Source organism: Dioscorea cayenensis, chromosome 10, assembly GCF_009730915.1.
Source record: "Dioscorea cayenensis subsp. rotundata cultivar TDr96_F1 chromosome 10, TDr96_F1_v2_PseudoChromosome.rev07_lg8_w22 25.fasta, whole genome shotgun sequence".
Classification (NCBI taxonomy): Eukaryota; Viridiplantae; Streptophyta; class Magnoliopsida; order Dioscoreales; family Dioscoreaceae; genus Dioscorea; species Dioscorea cayenensis.
Genome location: NC_052480.1, coordinates 6008338 through 6022102, shown reverse-complemented (window position 1 = coordinate 6022102; position 13765 = coordinate 6008338). Strand labels below are relative to the sequence as shown.

The 13765-nt window shown below is 35.9% G+C and overlaps 1 pseudogene; it reads left to right on the top strand.

The window, feature by feature from the left end:
- Window positions 1-7073: 7073 nt before the first annotated feature.
- LOC120270244 lies at window positions 7074-13530 on the top strand (annotated as a pseudogene).
- The last annotated feature ends 235 nt before the right edge of the window (window positions 13531-13765 follow it).

The following is a 13765-nucleotide window of genomic DNA, read 5'->3' as shown; positions in this document are numbered from 1 at the left end:
GTAGGCCCTTAGGACCCACATCCAACAATCCGCCACTACACTCATAACCTAAGTATGACCAACAACAATGAGAAATAAACCAAGGAATCTCATAATATGGTCAAATATGATCAAAAGAAAATTAAAGGTAAGAACAGCCTAAATCTAGGGTTTTCACTAGATCAAGCTAGGTGTCTTTGAAGACTTGAACCTTAACCCTTCATCAGAGTTTTCAACTAATAGAGACAGTAGTGAACAGAGTTCTTAAACTACAACTCCTTGAATCATAATTCAACTTTAATGATGATATCATGATTTCACTCAGATAAACAGGGTGGGTGCGTTATTGGCCACACGCTTCATATCATTTCATGGAGATTATTAGAGAATTGGCCCACTTACTCTCATAACTAAGGCCTAACAGCTATCTCCACATAGGTGAGATCTCCAGAGATATCTAGAATATAATATCTTTCTTAACCAGCCTTTGATCTCATTAATAGCTATGCCCAACCTTAAACCACTACATGAGAGCACTCATCATAGCAATGGGGTAATAAAATATACATATCTCAAAATATATGCAGGGTGCTCTCCCAGTTAACCAATCAATAGCTTCCCCTTGTAACTTCTATCCTGGGATCTTCATTCAAAGAAGTAGGGTCACTATTATTATTGACCTTTACAGGATAAGCCACATTCCCCTCGATGCCTTAGCTATCATTTGTCTCGATAAGCCTTTAGTTAGACAATCCACTAGATTTAGCTCTGACTTTATGTAATTAATGCTCACAATGTTGTGCTTCAGATGTCTCCATACTATCTTGTGGCGAAACCGCATATGTCTGTTCATTTTATCATTAGTACTTTCACACTTGCATAGTTTAATAGAAAATTTAGAATCACAATGTATAATAATAGGAGGCATAGGAGAAGACATAAGAGGAATCTCATAAACTAAATTTCTAATACACTCATCCTCAGTACATGTAAAATCAAGCGCAATCAATTCAGCTTCCATGGTGATCCTAGCATTGAGCTTCTGCTTAGCAGATTTTCATTGGACAGCTCCTCCTCTAAGTAGGAATACTTGGTCCAAGGTGGATTTAAGATTCACTGAGTCAAATATCCTAGTTAGCATCTGTATATCCCTCCACCACATGAGGGAATCTAGTATACCTCAATCTAAAAGACATAGTGCCTTTTAGGAATCTAAGAACCCTCTCAAGAGCAAACCAGTGTTCTTGATTTGGGTTACTAGTATATCTGCTCAATCTAGATACAGAATATGCAATGTCAGGTTTGGTTTTGTTTGATAGATACATCAGGAATCTTATGATCTGAGCATAGAGATCTTGATTCACAGGTTCACCTTTGTTTTTCTTAAGGTGTACACTGGGATCAAAAGGTGTAGCAACAGATTTGCAAGTCCATAAAGAGATTTTACAAGTTTGCAAACCTTGTGCTCTTGTCTAGGGACAACAAAGCCTTTAGGTTGCTCCATCTAAATTTCTTTCTCTAAATCACCATTTGGGAAAGCAATCTTTACATCCATCTGATGGATTTCAAGACTGAAAGCAGAGGTAAGTGCTACAAGAATCCTAATGGTGGTGGTGCGAGCAACTGGTGAGTAGGTGTCAAAGTAATTAAGTCCCTCTTTCTGTCTGAACCCTACAAACACTGCATTTAGGGTTTTGGGACCTATCTTCCAGGTTCAAAGATTAAGGATTTTGACCTTAGCTAGACACACCACACTTTGAAGTAGTTGAGCTGTAAGGCTCTTCTTTTCCAAAGTTCATAGGGTGTTGTGCTAGGGTCCTTAAAAGGAATCCTATTCAAGATAAAGAGAGTTGAGAGCAAAGCCTTCCCCTACAAGTTTTTGGGTACACCAGAAGTTAATACCATGGCATTTACCATGTTCATCAATATCATGTTTTTCCTTTCAGTAACCCCATTGGACTTAGGAGTGTAAGGAGTAGTAAAGTCATGCACAATTCTATTTTGTTCATATAATGAAAGACATAGTGTTAGAAGTATACTCTCCACCTCTATCAGATCTAAGTATCTTAATGTTCTTGCATAGTTAGTTCTCAGCTTCGGCTTTGAAAATCATGAACTTGCTAAAGGCTTCATCTTTGGATTTGATCAAGTAGGTATAATAGAATCGGGAATGATCATCGATAAAAGTAATGAAATAACTATTTCCCGCTCTATTAGGAAGTCTACAATAGTCACAAATATCACTGTGGATCAAATCAAGAAGATCAGAGTTTCAGTTAATGTGAGGAAATGGTTTCTTGAATAATTTGGCTTAAGCACATAACTAACATTTATAACCTTGATCAATCTTGGATTTAGGAATCAGTTCAAGGTACATCAACTTTCTAATGGTTCCAAAGTTCACATGACTCAATCTTCCATGCCAAAGATCACAAGACTCAACATTTAAGACAATAAATGATGAAGAAGTATAATCAGAACTTTTATTAACAGATAAACAGAAAGCTAACATACATTGAGTTTGAACAGACCACCAGATACAAAACCTTTACCACAAAGAGATTACCTCTAGAGATTACAATGCGGTTTGACTCAAGTATAATCTTATAATCAGACTTAATCAAAAGGAAATCACTAGTCAAATTTTTCCTAATGTCGGGTACATGTGGAACATCTAATAGCGTGAGAACTTTTACAGAAGTCATCTTCAAATCAATCCATCCTCTCCCTAGCACATGTGCTACCAACCCGTTTCCAAGAGTCACACATCCTTCACTTAAGACCCAGTAAGTGGAGAATTAGAAACATTCAGCACAGATGTGGATGTTAGCACCAGAATCAAGAAACCACTCTAGGTTTGATAAGTCAAATTGACAGAATGAATGAAAGAAACTGACCTAAAGTGAGTCCCAGAAGAGGGTTCACCCATCTTAAGCACATTTACTTGCCATTTGGGTGGAATGAAGTTTTTCTTGACAAGTCTACAAGAGGTATCAGATTGTGCATACATGTGTGTGAAGTGTACATTAATCAAGTTCAATGGCTACTAATGAGACACAAGAAAAGTTTAAGGTTTTCAGGATTCAGAAATATTGAAAGAAATTGCAGGAATAAACTTGCAAAAAATATTATACTGTCCATTAATACATATGAAAATATAGTATGCAGAATTTTACAGACATAAATATAGCATACAAGATTTTACGTACAGGAATAAAGTCTACAATATTCTGGGTAAGAAAATATCCTCTACAGTATTATATGTACAGAATATAGCATGAGAGAATATGCATGTAGAAATATGACAATACAGAAATACACTTGTAGCTAAACAAAGTATGCATAAGAACACAATTCATCATTATATTATAGGAAAATATACTTCGTATAGCATGCAAATACTACAAATAAGGGCCTACTTGGATAGGCCAAAATTATGGCATAATCCGTACAATCTGCCATAATTTAATATTTTCTGAGAATTATGCCATATTGGTTATTTGGGTACTTATTTTAGAGTATAAAATTATAGCATAATATAGATATTATGACATAAAAAAGTATTCCACTAAGAATGGAATATTTTTCTCATTATAAAAAGTCTCTCTCTCTTTTCCTATCCTGCCACTGGCCATTGGTCCATCGGCGGTCCGGCCTACCTTCGAGGACCCCCCGGAGGTAGGGGTGGCAAAAATCCGGGTCCGGACAACTACTATTGTAAGTAACTTAATTAGATGCCCGGACCCAGCCCGGTTTTAAATCCAAACAAGTGTGACTTGCCTAGACCCGGTTTTTTTTTCAAAACTGGGTTGTCCGAATGTCCGAATTTTATTTGAATTTTGTAATATACATTTAAAATTAATTTAAATACTAAACTATATACATTCAAATCCGGACATTTAATATACATTTCAATGACAATTATGAACAAAGGCCCGGTTGTCCGGATATATATAAGAAATTTAAAAATATGTAAGAAAAATATGGGCTTGGGCTTGAAATGTATAAAAAAACATGAACAATCATTCATATATATATATATATATATATATATATATATATATATATATATAAGAAATAAAAAAAAACAATCATATATGGGCTTGGGCTTTGAATTATGAACAATCATTTAAATATTGAACTATATTTAATTAGCAATAAAAAAACATGGGCTTAAGCAAGTGGGCTTAACATTATATATATAAGAAATTTTAAAAATATAAATGCCCGGTTGTCCAAATTTCTTGGACCGGACCTGGCCCGAATTTAAATCCAGACAGCCATGACTATGTCCGGACTCGGCCCGTATTACTAAAATTTTTGTCCAAACCCAGTTTATTCCATGCCGAACAAAATCGGGCCGACGGACCCGGACAGATTATTGCCACCCCTAGCCGGAGGTCTACCTGGGCCCGGTTGGCCTCTGGTAACCAGCCACTAGTCCACCGGCTGGCCGACCTTTTGGTGACATGCCGAAGGCCCATCGGTGGTCCAACCTGCCTCCAGTGACACACCGGCGGTCCACCGATGGTCCGGCCAACCTCCGGCCACCGGCCACCAGTCCAATGGTGGTTCAGTCATCGACCGGTCAGTCTCCGTAATTTTTTTTATTTTGTTAACCAAACACTCATTCTTTAAGAATAAAATATTCCACAATTTCTATAATAATCACTTGCAATTCCTACATAATAAAATTATGCCATATTTTTTTATTTCGCAGCAAGCATGAAAATACAGCAATAATCAAGTTAAAAGTTCATAAATCTCTAGCATGGGAGTAGCGTGAATAAGCACTGCCCTAACGCTGAATTGGCCTACCTCCTACAAGATTTGCCTACCTCACTCCGAGTTTCTAGGATACACTAACGCGAGAAGGATGAACTCTTGGCGCCTAGCACGTTAGGCATCGAGGTATTCTAAGCGCACCCACAAGATTTAGGCAAGAAATCAAGGAATAAGAACAAGAACACCAAGGTTTTCCAGGTACACAAAAGCCACACCCGGTAGAAGGAAAATGTGAGAGGATGAAGTAAGTAAGTGTGTGTCAAGGGTTCTTAGTTGGATACATATATATAGCAAAGAAATCACCAAAAAACCTCTCATTATCTGATGTGGGACTAAACCAAATGGAGTAGTTTGGTTTGAGTGTACTAGACATGTGGGACCACCCGGGGACCCATGGGAATCAAAACAAATGATAAACAACTCAAGTTGCAGGACCCATAGGACTCACATCCAATAGTGCTCTCTAGTGATTATGCAAGTGAGATGTCAAGATTTCATGTCTGGCTTCCTAAACTCATTAAAAAGACAAGCGCTTGCTATTCAAGTCACAATCTTTCCAAACTCCGACATTAGCATCGGAACAACAATGCATCATGGTGTTGGTGATGGTGCTACTTACACTCATTTCATGAAGACATGGTCGGCGGTTCATAGGATCGGTGAGCTCACTGGCTTTTCAATGGTATTACCCCTTTATAGACCTAAGTAAGGCGAGGGATGATAGAGGCCTCGAGAGATTGTTCATGGATAAGTTGGAAGAGTTTAAGAGTGGTGATGTGCTTGAGAAATGGGATCCCATGGATGCAATGATGTAGTTCTTGCTACATTTGTGTTTGGAAGGGAAGAGGGTGGAGAAGATGAAAAGGAAGACTTTGTCGAATTGTTTGGAATACGCTTTGGCATGCGGATACATGTGGTCTTGTTTGGTTAAGACAAGAAAAGAGACAATTAAGAAGACTGACTATTTTGGTTTCGTCGCTGGTTGTAGAGAAAGAATTGAGCATGCCTTGTCAACAAATTAATTCGGCAATTATTTAAGCATATGTTGCATTAAAGCTAAGAGAAATGAGGTTGTCGAAGAGAAAAGATTGGTGACGACTGAGGCAATTTGGGAAGTGATCAAAGGGTTGGAAGAGGGAGTGATGGAGGGAGCTGATAAGTTAAATATGCCTCTGAGAGTGTAATGATGTTGGCAATATTGCTAAAGTTGGGTGTTTATTAGGTTGAGTTTGGTTAGGGGAAGCCTAAGAAGGTGGAGATTGTGTCGATAGAGAAGATAGGGGTTGTGTCCTTTACAGAGAGAAGTGACGGTGAAGGAGGTGTAGAGGCTGACCTTGCATTGCCTTTCCACGAAATAAAGGAGTTTTTTCTTGTTTTTTCAATGGTTTATTAGAAGATATTTAAGCCCGTTGGATTAATAGTTTTCATACTTAAAAACATTTGGAAAGGTTGAAGTTCTTGTTTGTGTCTTTAAGGTTATTATTAAGTTTCAGCTTAATCAGTTGGAAAACTGAAGTTTATTTATTTATTTATTTTTTTATTTTTTTTGTCTCTATGGAATCCATATTATTTTTGGAAATTGGGAGACAGGTTGATCAAGCGGGCAATACTGTTGGAACTGAAAAATAGTCCTGTGTCGGATGAGCTAACAAAGTGTCATGTGCATATATAGGATAAGGAATGGTGAAGTCATTAACCCTTGAAGCTTTTTGACAAGTAACCCATTCTAAGTTCATAGATGCATATGAATGGACCTCTGAGACATAGGCACGGGTGCTTGGTGTACAAGTCCAAGCAAGTTTAACTTTGAATAGGAAAAACAACCAAGTTGAGCTTGAGAGAGGGTGTTGGAACTAAAAAAAAATCCCACATTGGATTTGCTAACTAAGTGTCATGTGCATATATAGGAGAAGGAATGGTGAAGTCATTGGGCTTTTGGACCCTTTGACACCCATTCTAAGTTCATAGATGCACATGAACGCAAGTCCACATCTTCCAACATAGGGCCCACTCATGCAAATTATAAAATTCTAACAAATTCTTGAAGGAATTCCAGTTCAAGCTTCCACTATAGTATGCTCTGCTTTCAAATTGCCTGGATTCTTTAGAAGAGAATGTTCTATTCCTGATAGTGGATTTCCAAGTGGTGAATTTTGCCATCAATGTGCAATATGAATAATCAGAAAAAGAGAGAAAAAAAAAAAGAGAATGAACTCATCACTATATAATAACCAGTATTCTTGCACATTATACTCAGAGATAGATTTGAGAATACGAAAAAACTCTACAAATGGTTTGGAAAATTGGAGATGTTAGAAGCATTTTCAGGAAGTTCACGCCACATCTTCTTATGGTTCTAACTCAATTTGGCTACACATTTCTCTACTTCATCACAGAAGCTTAATTTAATCAAGGACTGAATCCTCATGTTTTCATAATATATCGGCATGCAGTTTCGAGTTTCATCATGCTTCCTTTCACCACTTTTCTTGGAAGGTTTATTTTGTTTATATTCATGATCCATACAATTCTGTCGATATAGCTCCATCAGATCGCTTTTTCTTCTCTCGTAGGGAAACAAGGCCAAGGTTGACACGGACACTGTTTGTTGAATTATTCATTCTTTCATTACTTAGGTGAGTATTCTGATTCATGCTAAGTAATTAATTAAAAAGATGTTCAATACGATATTTAAAACCAAAATTTGACTATGACTCAATATTCACAGAGTCAGCTTAACTCTTAACGCATACTTTGTGAGCTTGACATATACGTCTCCGACCGTTGTTGCTTCGATGGTCAACACCGTTTCCTCCTTGACATTATCATTGCCATTTTACTTAGGTATGCCAATTGTTTATTTAATGTTTCGAAAACAAATAGGCGGTGATTTTTTTTTTTCTTGTCAACCATATGTTTCCATGTAGATTGGAAAAATTAGATGTAAAGAATCCTCGAGGGATGGCAAAGTTAATTGGAACATTGGCATCTTTATCAGGAGTTACACCAATGACATTGTATAAAGGGAAGTCTTTTAGGAGCTTATGGAGTGCGCCAATTCATATGGGAAGCAGTTTAATCCATGAAAATTGGCTGAAAGGGTCCATTCTTGGTGTGCCAAGCTGCATAACATGGTCTATGTCGTATGTTTTGCAGGTAATCCCCACTACTCTGATTAATTGATGAGCAAAGATAAAGAAAATTGAAGCTAACACTACAAAAAAATTGCCATATACCGACACTTATCTATAGTGACGGTCAAATTTTATAGCTATAAACTGTTTTTACAAACAATACTTCAGAACTGTCAGAATAGATAAGATATCAACTGACGAATTTCGCTCCGTTAGTATAGTATTATTGTATTCTGACTTTTATCTATAGTGACGGTCAAATTCCGTAGCTATAGACTATTTTTACCAATAATACTAGATATTTACTGACGGATTTAGTTATGTCAGTATAGCTATTATTGTATTATGCCTATTACCTATAGTGACGATCAAATTCCATAACTATATATATCTATAGTGATGATCAAATTTCAGTAGCTATAGACTTTTTTACCAATAATAATTTAAAAATTGCGAATAGAGAAAAATATTCTATGACTAATTTTTATACCAACACAATTTTTTGACTATCAGAATAAATCAAATATTTACAAATGCATATTCTTCCATTAGTATAGCTAATATCAATGCTTATCTATAATGACGGTCAAATTTTGTAGGTATAGACTATTTATACTAACGAAATTTTATAACTGTTAGAAGAAATTAAGCATTTAATGACACCTATTTTTCTATTGGTATAAATATTGCTATATTGATTATTATATATAGTGACGGTCAAATTGTGTAACTATAAATGGTTCATCCTAATAAAATTTTATAAATATCAGAATAAATTCGACATTTGCTAATAGTTATGTTTAAAATATATGTAGTTATATTAAAAATATATTTTATTAAAATATATGAAAATAAACATTTATAAAAATAGTTTTTTAATTGTTATTTTACTAATAATATTAATTATTATAAAAGTTATGTTTTAGACAATATATATTATATTTGTTTTAAAAATTGAATGTGTTACATGTACAATTATTTTAATAATTCATTAAAATTTATAAATCTAGTTATTTAACATCGAAATTTACCCTAATCTTTTACTGGTTTAACATATTAAAAAAATGTCTAAATAATTCTTCAACAGCTCACCCTTCAGTCTCTTTCTCTGAACCCTTCCATGCATCCATCCTCTCAGTCGGAATCAAGCGCGAACGAAGGTCTTCGGAAAACTCCGTCACGGCCGGACAATCAAAATCTAGGTATAAATCCTCATACTCCATTAGCTAGGGCATTTCTATCCGGTGAGAGTAGTGGTTTAGGGCAGTGAAGATGGAGATGAGGAGGCCGGTAGTGATGGTGGTTGAGGGATGGAGTGAGGAAGCCGGTAGTGATGGTTGTTGAGGGATGGAGAGAGAGAGGCGAGCGAGAGAAAGATGGAGATGAGGAGGCCGGTAGTGATGGTGGTTGAGGGATGGAGTGAGGAGGCCGATAGTGATGGTTGTTGAGGGATGGAGAGAGAGAGAGAGAGAGAGAGAGAGAGAGAGTGAGTGATGTGTGTGTGAGTGATGATGAGTGGGAGAGTGAGTGATGAGCGGTAGTGGGAAGGCGAGAGGACTTGGTTGGTTCTCGACCCCACTGGTTCTTCCCGGCGATCTCGGCTCTCTTGCTCCGCCCTCACCGCCCTCACGATCCCGCCAATGTAAGCCCCTAAATCCCCGATCTCCCGATTGCTCTATCGGTGTTGATTCTCGGCGTGTTTCTAGCACTAGATCAACCGGTCTCGTCTTATCGATCCCCTTTTTGATGAGGGCTGTGAATAGTGATGTTTCTTGTCTGGATTTTTTTATTTTTTTGGGTTTTTTAGGTTGAATTTATTGTTTTTGATTTGGATCTTGATTTTTTTCTTTTTCGAGGTTTTTTTATCTTTTTGCCCTTCTTGGAGATTTTTCATGTGTTGCATAGGGGTTCTGTTCTCTTTTAAAGATTGATTTTAGTAATTGTGAAGATCTTGTGGCCTGGGGACTGGATTGTTTGGATTTGTTGAAAAATGGAAATTTTTTAGGGCGTTTGGGATGGATTTTGTTGTTGTGCTTGAAAATTTAGGGTTTCTGTTCGCTCCGGGTCATGGAGTGTCCTATGAATTGGTTGAGTTGTAGGCGTGGAACTGTTGTAGTGGTTTAAAATCCTAGTTTTTAAATGAATTGGTAATGGATAGTGGTTTCTTCTTTCATTTGGATGATTGCATTTGGTTTGTGTGTTTTGCTTGTTGAATGGAAAGATTGGAAGGGAATTGAAAGCCTGATTTTTTGTATATTTTGTTAATGACGTGAAATTCACTAGCTTTCTTGAGTACATTTTAGCGATTGGATTAACGATAGGTTTTTTGTTTGACTGGTAAGTTGCATATCTATGTATAGTTTACTGGTGAAATTTTTTTAAGAAGAATGGAAAAATGGATGCCACATCGATCGCTTTATGTGGTGGTTTTTGTTAGATAGAGTGATGGTCTTTGGTCTTTGCTTTTTAAAAATTTTATGCGACTTAACCTCGACCCGAAATTTTTGTCAATTGATGATGTGGGATGATCATATATTGAAGTTGATAACTAAAAAGGCGATACCGGAGATAACTCGCTTACCTTTCCAATTAAATTAATCTTGCTTATTATTTATCTGTTTTAGCTAGTAGGAGAAATTGGCAATCCATTGTCTATATTGTTTAGGGAGTCGGCAAGTTGTCGTTGCTTTTATCTCTTGTTCATTCAATATTACAACTTAGCATTATAGCGAGCATATATCTTTCAAACTTCAGATCATAAGGCTTCGGATCATATTTTTTTCATGTGTCCGTTAGGTATATTATATATTATATTCCTTTGCTCATTGGTTAATGAAGTTTTATATCTCATGCATGAAAAGCTGTCTAGATTTTGTCATTCATCATTATTATTATTATTATTATTATTATTATTATAGAAACTAGAAGCAGATGAAAGAATAAAGTTAGAAAAATATGAGAGATGTATTCTGTTTGAGACAAAGGAACCTTTCCTCGTTTTTGCAGAAATATCAGAGATGTATTCTGCTTTGAGATGTATTTTTGTCATTCATTATTTAATTGTTTTGGAGATCACTATCGGATTCCCCCTATTGTCGGCCTTGTGGATGAGGGGTACAAATTGGTGCCAAAGAGACCGATGAGTAATATATGCGGAGGGGACCATAGCTATGACAATGCATTGCTCTCAATGAGAAAGCATTTTTGTGGCTCATGGACCTCAGTTTGAGAGAGGGAGGAAGGTTCCACCATTTGAGAATACTCAGATATACAACTTGGTCACCTCCGTTCTTGGACTCAGAGGAGCTCCAAACAATGGTTCTTCTACATTTTTAGCTTCAATTCTTCTATCGACACTCGACTTGTGAACATAATGTTGTGCCTGCAGATTTACATATATTATGGATATTTGGTGTACTTGTTAGCTGATAATGTAAGTTGTTCCGGTTAATGTTTCATGTGTTTTATACTTCAATAGCATGGAATTCTTGGTCTACATTTTTCAGATTTCATTCTTCTCTCGAGACACTTTCACTTGTGAAATGATCCGGTGACTGCTTCTAGCTTTAACTTATTTCTTTGTTGCATTCCATTATCGATTCACTTGACAGTAATATGTTTGAAACTTTTGCATGCTGTAGAGTCATGAAACTTGCTTAAGTTATCAATGAGAGTGTTATTTCCACAAAGCAGCATGTGGCACTTGTGGATTTACATTTCTTCTCGGATATATACTGTGGTACTGTTAGACTCTAAAGTTTTGGTTATGTTTAATTTCTTTTGTGCTATTATACTTAAATTGCATAGAATTCTTCTTTGACATTTCAAGATTCTGTTCTTTCAGATGCTGGACTTGCGAGAGGACTGGTGATAGCTTCTAGTTTTAGTTGATTTCTTTTGATGAAATTCACTACCCATACACTTGGTAGTAATATGTTTGAAAATTTTCATGGCCTAATGCTGTCAAAGATTGCTGAGTTATCAATGTGAGTGTTATGTCTCTGTCTTCTTATATGATATTTACTATGTTACTGTTAGATATTGGGTTTTGTTTTACTGTTTTAATTGTGTTTTGTAATTAAATAACATAGGATTCATGATGCAAAGCAAGGCGGGCAATAATTGTGCTATGCAGTGACAAAGTAAACATACTACATTGCAATTGATTCAGAAGCCTTCTTTGGCCGTAAAGTTATAAAAAAATTTTCTTCACTAAAGCTATAGTAACGGTATTATCGGTATTATCCGTCAGTAAAAACTTCTAAAATTTTCTTCACTAAAGCTATAGTAACGGTATTATCCATCAATAAAAATTTTTAAAAATTTCAACATTATAGATATACTGACGGTATTATCCGTCACTAAAAACTTTTAAAAATTTCATCCCTATAGCTATACTGACGATATTATCCGTCAGTAAAAACTTTTAGAATTATTTAAGAATAAGGATAAAGTGACGGACATTTCTGTTAGTATAAGTTATAGCAACATATTCTATGCTGTCAGTATATGCCAAGGGGATATTGCAATAGACTTAATTTTTGTCAATATAAACCTATAGCGTCGAGGGATAATTTGACGAAAATTTTACTGTTGCAATAGGGTTTATAGCTGTCGCTATAGCATGAAAATGGCTATAGTGACAGAAACTGAGGTTTTCATGACGGATTTTTGACTGTCACTATATAACAATTTTTTTTTATTTATAAATTCAATTGCTGTTTTGCTTGATCTTTCATGAGCAATGCAGGCATTCACACTGAAGAAGTATCCGGCTCAACTTTCACTGACTACATGGATGAGCTTTATCGGAGGAGCACAGTCAGCAATTTTCACAACATGTGTAGAGCATAAACCAGCGGCATGGATTGTCGGGTTTGACATAAAGCTCTGGAGCATCTTATATAGGGTAAGAAATCTAGTACTTTCAACAGAAATAGGCAGAAATCAGCAGACAACAATGTTCATTTTCTGCAAGGAATAGTTTGCTCTGGTTTGATAATTTTCATTCAGTTGTGGTGCACTGAAGAAAAAGGACCTGTTTTTGTAACAATGTTCAATCCTCTTTCAACAATAATGGTGGCACTAAACATCTATAAATTCATTTGTATACGGGAAGGTATTAAACATCTATAAATTTCATTCATTTGTATACTTTGTTTTAGGTGAACGATTGTATACGGGAAGGTATTAAACATCTATAAATTCATTTGTCTGCTATACAAGTGGATGCAAATTTCTAAACTGTCTTCTTTTGCTTTGTCTACTATATATACTAGTGGATGCAAATTGCTGAACAGTCTTATTCTGCTTTGCAGCATATTGGGAGGAATTATCGTCATCATCAGTCTTTACTTGTTCTTGTGGGGCAAGGAAAACAAAGAAAGGATCCCAGATATTTCTGATTTTGCTTGTGAGTATGAAAAGCAAGTTAGCCAAGATATAGTAGGAAATTGTTATGAAGAAAGTGTGACTGCGAAGAGCATTCCACAAGCTTAAGCATCATATACTTTCAGACTCCATTACATTTCTTCAAAGTGAAGCTCCATTGTATTTCAATTGCCTCACCATCAAAAATACATTCCTAGATATGACAGTATTTTACTGATATCATAAGAGAATATATATATATATATATATATATGCACACATATGCCCAACAAAATATATTGACATAAGATTCTTCAGTTGGCTCCAGACTTGATGAATTTGCTTCAAGCCATCCCAAGGTTCTTTAAGAGAAATGATAATTCGGTGGAATAACTCGCTGATTAAAGTGAAGGTGATCTACTTCGCCACCTATTGTCTTTCTATCTAGTTCTCCAACGTTAATGATCATTCTAGTTGGATGTTAACCTTGGATGTTA